Genomic DNA, 7,922 nt, shown 5'->3' with positions numbered 1-7,922 from the left:
CGTCCCGGCCGGGAGGAGACAGGAGGGGGGACCCCGTCCCCAGGGAGGAGAGCGTGCAGGGAGCCGCCGGCTCGGGGGCTCTGCTCCGGCTGGGGCACAAACTGCGGGCACGAGGAGGAGCGGCCGGGTTTCGCATGCATCTCTCTCTCCTTCCCTTTTCTCTTCTTCTTTCCTAATCCTGCCTGTCCTGTTGCATCCACTGGGGCCGCCTATGGAAGTATGGATTTGTCTGGCTTCTCCGTTTAATCCCGAATCTGTCAAGCCGTGTTAAACATGATGGTGCCTGAAAGGTCTAGCGTTGAGCAAACACGTGGTGGCCAGCGCCTTTGATGGGAATCAGACGGTAGCCTCACCCTAAGGTAACGGCTTTTCCCGTAAGCCAGGGAGGCCCCGGGGTGAGCGGGAGGAGGAGAGCTCAGAGTGATGCTGCGCTCCCCTCCGGACCAACCCGCCCTCCTTGGGACGGGCGACGGAGGTCCCGCGCCCAGCCCTCGGCCTTTGCATCCTGACCCTGCCATGGGGTAACGCTGCCCCCCCGCCCTTAGCTCTCCTTTGGTTTTGGGGACGGGTCCGCTCTTGCAAGCCCGTGTTTTTGGCCAGCTGCGTGCCGCTGAGTGAGGGCCCTGGGCTTTTATTACCTGCCGACTTTCCCTGTGTGCGTCCAGACGGGCTTGAGTTTTGGGAAGGGCAGCGGAGACCCTGCGGTGCGGTGGAAGGGAGGCGGCAGGCTGGCGCGGGCAGGCGCCTGGTACTCGCCCTTTGGGTCTTGTCATCCCTGAGGTTTGCATCCACGCGGGCTCCTCTGCTGGGAGCCCGTCTGTGAAGGGGCGCGTGCCGTGGGCTGTGGCCGGAGGGGAGCTCCCTTGCTCCAGCTGCTGTCGTCCCCCGCCTCCTGGGAGCGAGGCAGGCACTGGGACACGGGCAGGCGAGGCTTCGTTCTCGTAGGAGTGCTGCTTGCTCCTTCCTTTTACTCTCCTTCCTGCCAGCTGGAGCCCACCGGGCTAGGACGGTGCTTTTAATTAAGTGAATATTACTGGTCGTGTAATTGAAATTCAACATTAAATATTAAACTCAAAAGCAATGAGCCTTGAAGGAAATTGCAGCGCTCACCTACGCTCCTACCCTGTTTCTGCCACCTGAGCGAGGAGGAGTCACTTGCCCTGGGAAAAGTCCAGCCTGCGGCTTTGTCTCCAATTCTGCTGCGCCAGGGCACGACGATGCCCTTTTTATTTTTATTTTTTTTTTAAATCTCTTTTAGCCCTTTTTCATAACACAGCTCGCCCCCGCAAGCTCGTCCAGCCGGCTGGCAGCAGCGGCGCTTGCTTTGCGCGGCTCTTGCCCCTCGGTTTTGGCACCACGGTCCCGGGGAGCGGAGCTGCGGCGGCACTTCAGACCCACTCCTGCCGCAGCCCGGCGCGGGTCGGTGCCGGCCGGAGCTTCCGTGTCGGAGGCTGCTCTTTCTTCCTTTTCCTCCTCAAAAGAGCACGAATTGTCAGGCCTCATCTGCCCCTTTCCTTGCTGGCTGCCATCTGCACCGTCAGCCTGGGTGCGGTGTCGGTGCCTGTCGGTGGGTGCAGCGCTCCTCTGGGAGAGGAGGGGCGGCGGGGGGGGGAGGGCTGGAGCCTGGCCTCGCTCCCCGGCTGCTGATGCAATTCGCCAGCGAGAGGAGAAATGAAGATGTATCTCTTCCCATCCGCAGATAAACCAGGCTTTTTTTGTAAATTAAAGTAATTCATTGTGCATCTCCAGACAAATACGTGCTTGTGCGTTGTTATTAATATCGCCTCTGTTTTTAATTTGCTTTTTTTCTGCGGCTAATTACCTGTCAGATAAAGAGTTATCTACTGCTTCGTCTGCGTCGAATAGCTGTTGAGGTAGCGAGCAGCAGGCAGGGGAAGTGGAGGGGGTTTTCAGACTGGTCTCAGTGGAGTCAGGCACCAGGGCGAGGCAGGCAGGGAAGGGGAGAAGCTGCTGGGCTTCAGGGCTGGGAATTCCTGTTCACCAGCACCTCGGGAAAACCCAGGCGCTGCCCCAAGCCTCCCGCTCGATGGAGGTGCTGTCGGTGCTCGGGCACCCGGGGTGGTGGGGTACCCGGCCCCAGCTGGCGCCGCAGCGGCTCTGGCGGCGGCAGCAGCAGCGTGGTTTGCGCGCGTGCGCTACCAGACACGGTGTTATCTGCGCTCGCGGGGGATGGATCTCGCCGGCCATCAGTAATTCCGCCATTCAGGATAAAATTATTGGTCTCCCACACGTTTTAACGTAGGGAGCGTCGCAGGGAGAAGGGGACGACGGCGGGTGGACGAGAGATGCTGCAGAACCGGGTCCGGTAGCGCTGGACCTGTCGTCTCGTGCTCATCTTGGTGATGAACGGGACCCGCGTAGCGAACCCCGCGTACGGATGGGCAGAGCCACCTCTGGCGCTTTGCCTGGGCCTCACCGGGGCCTTCTCCGGACGGGGGCTGCAGACATAGATTGGGAGCTGGCGTTTCCAAAGGCTTGTTGTGGGGCGCGCGGGAAAGGCGGGGAGGAGGGGTCCCCAACACCCCCAGGGCTTGCCAAGAGGATGGGGGAAGGTTGGGTTTGGGTCTGCTGCCAGCAGGTGGAGGGGCTGTCGACTGCTTGTTGCTAGCACCTTTGTAAGGGCAACGTGTCGGGGTCCCGTATTTTTCGTGAGGTTTCTGGTCTCTCCTAGCAAGCCCGCTCGCCCGGCTGAGCCTTGGCACAGAACGGAAGGTGTGTTTGTTTTCTCTGCCGTACTTTGGTTTACGTGGGGCTGGTAAATGAATGAATAGCTGTGCGGGATGATTATAAGCACATTACGGGAATGAATTATGTATATGGTTATAAGAAATTATCGATCTGTTGGGTCCTAATCATGCAATTACTCATCAAACGATCTGTTTCTCGCGCGTGAACCCTTTGTAACCTGCGGCGAAGGGACCTCGTGTGTGAACTGCGACAAGTGGCTTTTCTGGGCGTCGTGCTCGCTCCTTGGGGGTCTCCTGATAACCCCGGTGGGAATCTGCGAAGCCCGCAGGCGCCCAACTGCGGGCGAACCGTTACCTTCCGTCAGGCAACAAATCCTCCTGGCGCGTGAAATGGCCAGACCAGAGCGCTGCCGGGTCCGTGGGACGGTTCCCCCGGGTGCCGGGCCGGGGCGGGCGATGCAGCCGGCACGGCACGAGTCCCCAGCGAACCCTGCCGCCTCCTGCCTCGCCGCCCGCAGCCGGCGCCCGGCTCTGAGCCGAGCTCGCTCGGAGCTCGCTGATGGAAGCGGCTCCGGAGCCGGCCTCCGGGGACCCCACGAGGTTTGTGTTGCTTTCAGCAGAATAATGCAATTCCTCATATTTTATTAACCGTAATAACCAGCGGTCTCTAGCCGACAATGTATCCCCATCCAGATTTTTTTTTCCGACTCTCCAATTATTTCAGCTCCTTGCACGGTGCTGACAGAAAGTACCATTTTAGCATCGTTTGTTGGGGGCGCCGCAGGCCTGCTGGCGCGTGAACCACCGGGCACGGCGAGGAACAGGCAGCCGGTGCTCCCCGTCACCGCCGCCTCGGTGCCACGCCGCCGGCCCACCGGAGCTCCCGATGAGCCGCTTGCGCTTCGGCAGGAGGCTCCGGCCCCGCCGCAGCCCTCGCGCCCGCCTTCGGCCGCCTTCGAAATTACAGAAAGTCCTGGAGAGATTTACTCTCGATAAAAAGAAAAAAAAAACAAAGAAAAAAAAACAAAAACACAAAACCGTGGGACTGTTGTGCCAAGTCGTTGCGTTTTTCTGTCTTTTGCTTTAATGGGTGATAAACCTGATTGACTCCCGGGCGTTAGGCGACTCCGCAGAATATTAGTTGGGGCAGGATTGATTTCCCTGCTCTCCCGGCTTCTTTTTATGCAGCAGGCACCTGACGACTTGAAGTTACGAACTTTGAGTTAAATTATGAACCTTTTCGTTTTGCATTACGAGGAGTATCTGAAACCTGATTTGCTACATCAAACCACATTAGTTGTGTTATGTTATTTTCTAAAAACACATTTCGGAGAAATAACTCCAATCTGCGTTGCATTTTATAGAGCAAAATAATTGAATGGCGGCTGTTTGTAATTTCAGCAATCTCTTAACCTTAATCATATTTAATGGCTTTTCTCTTCAGGCTAACAGGAGGGGAAAAAAAAACATATTTCAGCTCCATTATATAACAGCACTACAGTAATGCACTCCCGGCTCTGGCAGGCACTGTAAATTCCTGCTTTCTGAATTGTTGGTTCAGGACAATCATTCAGCAGGGAATTACTTTCTCATCTACGAAGTAAATGAGATGTTAAACTAGTTTTCTGCTTCCTGCGGTAGGAGCGCGGCAGCCTGCAGACCCGCGGAAGGCGAAAACGGGCGCCCGGCCCCCGGCCTGTGACGGGCGGCGGGGAGAGGCACCCGGGGCCAGGCGGTCGGCGGCGCGTCCCGGCGGGAGAAGTAAATCGGGCGAAATCCAGGCAGGCAGGAAAAGAGCCGGGGTGCTGCCCGCCGCACTGGCTCGCGTGCAGAGGCAGAGGGAGTTTGGCTCGGCGGTGGCGCGGCGAGGGGGACGGCGTCCACACCCGGCGATGCCGACGGCTGCCGGCAGCCGTAGCTCTGGGAGCAGCGGGGTGGGGCGCTCCGAGAGGAGCGATGCTGCCGAGAAATCCCCTCGCCTCCCGCTATAAGCAGGGACAGCTCTTGCAGACACCTCCCCCCCCCCCCCCCAAGAAGGCGTCTAAGGCCGGGGGTTGCACCCTGGGTCCGCGCGAGCCCGGGGGTCTTGCCTGCACGCTCAGCTCGCCCGACTTTCCCAGCAAAGGGAAAACCAGAGTCGGTAGTGATGGAGCTGCTCTTTGAAAGCAGCGTGTCTCGGCCGGGCTTTTTAAAAAGCCGGGGAAGGACAGACACTTTTAGGGCGGTCGCTGTCGGAGCGATGAAGGGCTCACGCGTGGGCTGGTTTTCACGCAGCCGGCTGCGTCGGAAGCGCTCCCGTGGCGTCGCTGATCAACGTTTCAGTTGTCTCAGTCGTTGAGTGCGTTTCAGGGATGAGGGCTTGGAACTTCCTGGGAACGCGTGGCGGCTGCCCGGTTGTTTCGGGACGGCTTCGCTGCAGAACAACGCGAGGAGCCGGCAGCACGCGTGCGAGCGGTGGAGGTCACGGCGCCCGCAAAGCAGCGGCGGCCTTCGGCACGGGCGACCCATGGATGTGGCCAGGGAGTTGTCTGCGCGCGCAGTCGGTTCCCGTGGGTTCAGGTCGTGCCTGTGTCCGGACTGGCGGGAGGGGGAGGGATCCCTTTGGGCGCCTGTCAGAAGAGCAAAGTCCCACCTGTGGTTGCGATGAGACGTGGCTGTGGCTGCCGGGGGTCCCCGGAGACACGGGAGGGGGCGAGGGCACGGGAGTGTTTGGAGCACAAACCGGGCAAGGTCGCGCTTGTCCTGCGGCCGCTGCTGCCTGGACGGACGCCGGTAGCGTGTCTGGCTGTCACTCTGGAGCCTGGGCAGGGATGGAGAAGGAATTAACTTCGTAGCTGGTAGGTGTGGGCCAGGTCCCCCCGCCCTTTGCTTGCGCCATCTATTACTCTTGTTCTGCTGAGAGTTACGGCGCCGCCAGGAGGAATAAACAACCATTATGTCTCGGCGTGAGTAAGGTGGTTGATTTTTTTTCCCCGTCGGAGCTCTGTTCCTCCAAAACGCTCTCCCATCGTGCTCGTGAAAAATATGTTAGTATAATTATGGGTGCTGGTCCAGGCAGCAAAGGAGAGGCAGGATGGTGATAACTTGGTGCGTGTGGGAGAGGTCCCCTTCCCTCACCCTGGCACAGAAGAAAAAAGTCCTTCCCCCCCCACCCCCACCCCAAGACACGCTGGAACTACGTGAGTGACAGGGCAGTATCCGTGGCCATATGCAGAATTTTGTACGAGACGGCAAACCTGCAAAGAGTGAAAGAAATTCCCCTGAATTTCTGGCTTCTCTCACTTGGAACGTTAATGCTGTTTTTAACAAGAGTCCTTTATATTCTCTCTCTACAGATGGTTTCTTTTTAATTGATGGCATTAGAAAGGAAGGGCCCCCCCCCCAGCCCCCAGCACACCCCCCTGGTTTCTGGCTCCATCAGCACAAGCTGCCGAGGAGGGCTTTGGTACATCACACGCAGTAATGCCTCCTGGGATCAGCCCGACCCGCGGGACGTCACGAAACAGATCCGGCGCGACGTGGCGTCCCGTCGGGCTCCGACAGGAGCCACTTAGGTAAGGGCTAGCGAGAGCCGAGGAGGGAAAAAGCGCTCAAAACTTGTAGTTTTCTTTTTTTTCCCCGAAAAGGCCGCGTTTCTGGAGGCAGGCTCACGTATTTAAAAATCTCCTTTGAAGAAAACTCTTCCTTGCACAGGAAAACCCATTTTGCAGCGCGTTGCGTGCTGCAAATGGAGTGCTGGTTTGCTACAGGGAGGCGACGGGAGAGCACCTGGAGAGGAGAGGAGAGGACGCTCACCCGCTCCCTCGCAGCCGGGCTGGCTCAAGGGCTTTCTCGCCTCCCGCCTGCGCGGCGCAGGGTAGGAGGGAGCCTGCCCGAGCCAGGCCCCGCTGCCGGGGACACGTCGAGCGCGATGGTCCTCGACGGGGGAACCCGCATCCCGTCGCGCTCAGCAGCGTCTGAGGCGTTGCTGGAGGAAAACGCTAATTGCCTTGCTGTTCGTTTCGGTAGCATCGTGACGCGTTAAGGCCAGGTTCGGTTGGGCACGTGGGAGCGTCATGCATCGGCAAGTCGCGCCGGCGAGTTTCTCCCACTGCAGGCAAGAAGGCGTTATTAAAGAAACTAATCATTGAAAAAAATAGTACAAATAACCTGGCTGTTGTCTGGTGAGCCTAATGGCTTTATTTTCCCGTTCCGCAGCATAATGCGAGCAGTCTGGGCTGCTGGAATCCGCCTCTCCGAGAGCCTGATTGTTTTTAAATGTCTCTGCTAACCGCTTCACGTGGAGCCCATAAATCTGGGTTTGGGTAACCGGGAGCCGGGCTGCCGCGCTCCCTCTCAGGCTGGCGCGTTTGTGCGTTAATTAAGAACGCGCTCAGGAAGACGTAACCCTTCGGTCTCGACACGCGCGGTCGTTCGCTGTGCCGCAGCAGGGCTCGGGTGCGAGTGATCCCCAGCAGCAGCGACCGCCGGCGGCTTTGGGGAAGCCTTGGGGGATTCGGTGCTGGCAGCTTGCCTTCCTCCCGAGCCCTTCCACCGCGACTGCGGCAGCCGAGAACGGGGCTTTTCTATAACGGTGCCCTACGGCGCGACCGCGGGGCTCCTCGGCTCGTCCCTCGGCGGTGCCGCCTCTGAAGCTAAGCAGCGCAGCGAACCTGTAGCGGGTGAGATGAAGGGGTCGGGTGAACCCATCCAGGTTTGGAGCACTGGAACCGCCTGAAGCGAAGCCGCGGAGGTGAACGGCGAGGCGGGGGTTCAGGCTGGTCGCCTGATGGTCTCCGGGTGACACCAGAGCGTTTCTGCGCGTTTCTGTGAACGAGCCGTGAGCAGACCGCGACACAGGTTGCCGAGCGCCGGCTCCCGCTCCTCCCGCCGGCAAGGGCACCTGGGCAGAACGACCAATGCGCCGCGCGGAGCTGCCGGGCAGGGAGGCGATGACCGCCCCCCCCCGCCCCGGCGGGGGCTGGAGGGCAGCTGAGGCGGCGACGCACGAGGGGCGCGCAGAGCTTCGCCGGAGCTCCTGACGAAGGCGTGCGTCGCGACGGGGCTCGCTCTGGGTTGGCAGCGCAGTGCCCTGGCTGTGCTGGTTTATTCGCGGGCTTCCGACGCTGTCGTCTCCTCGGGAGATCGCGCGCGGAGTGCCGCTGTGCCGTGGGAAAACGCGCGGCCGGACCCGGCTCCGCCGGCAGCTTTGTACGGGGAAACGTGTCAGAGAGA

The sequence above is a fragment of the Leptosomus discolor genome, chromosome 22 (assembly GCF_034619465.1).
Source record: "Leptosomus discolor isolate bLepDis1 chromosome 22, bLepDis1.hap2, whole genome shotgun sequence".
NCBI classification, from domain to species: Eukaryota; Metazoa; Chordata; class Aves; order Leptosomiformes; family Leptosomidae; genus Leptosomus; species Leptosomus discolor.
The sequence above is the reverse complement of the archived record's forward strand: the minus strand, read 5'-3'. Positions refer to the sequence as shown.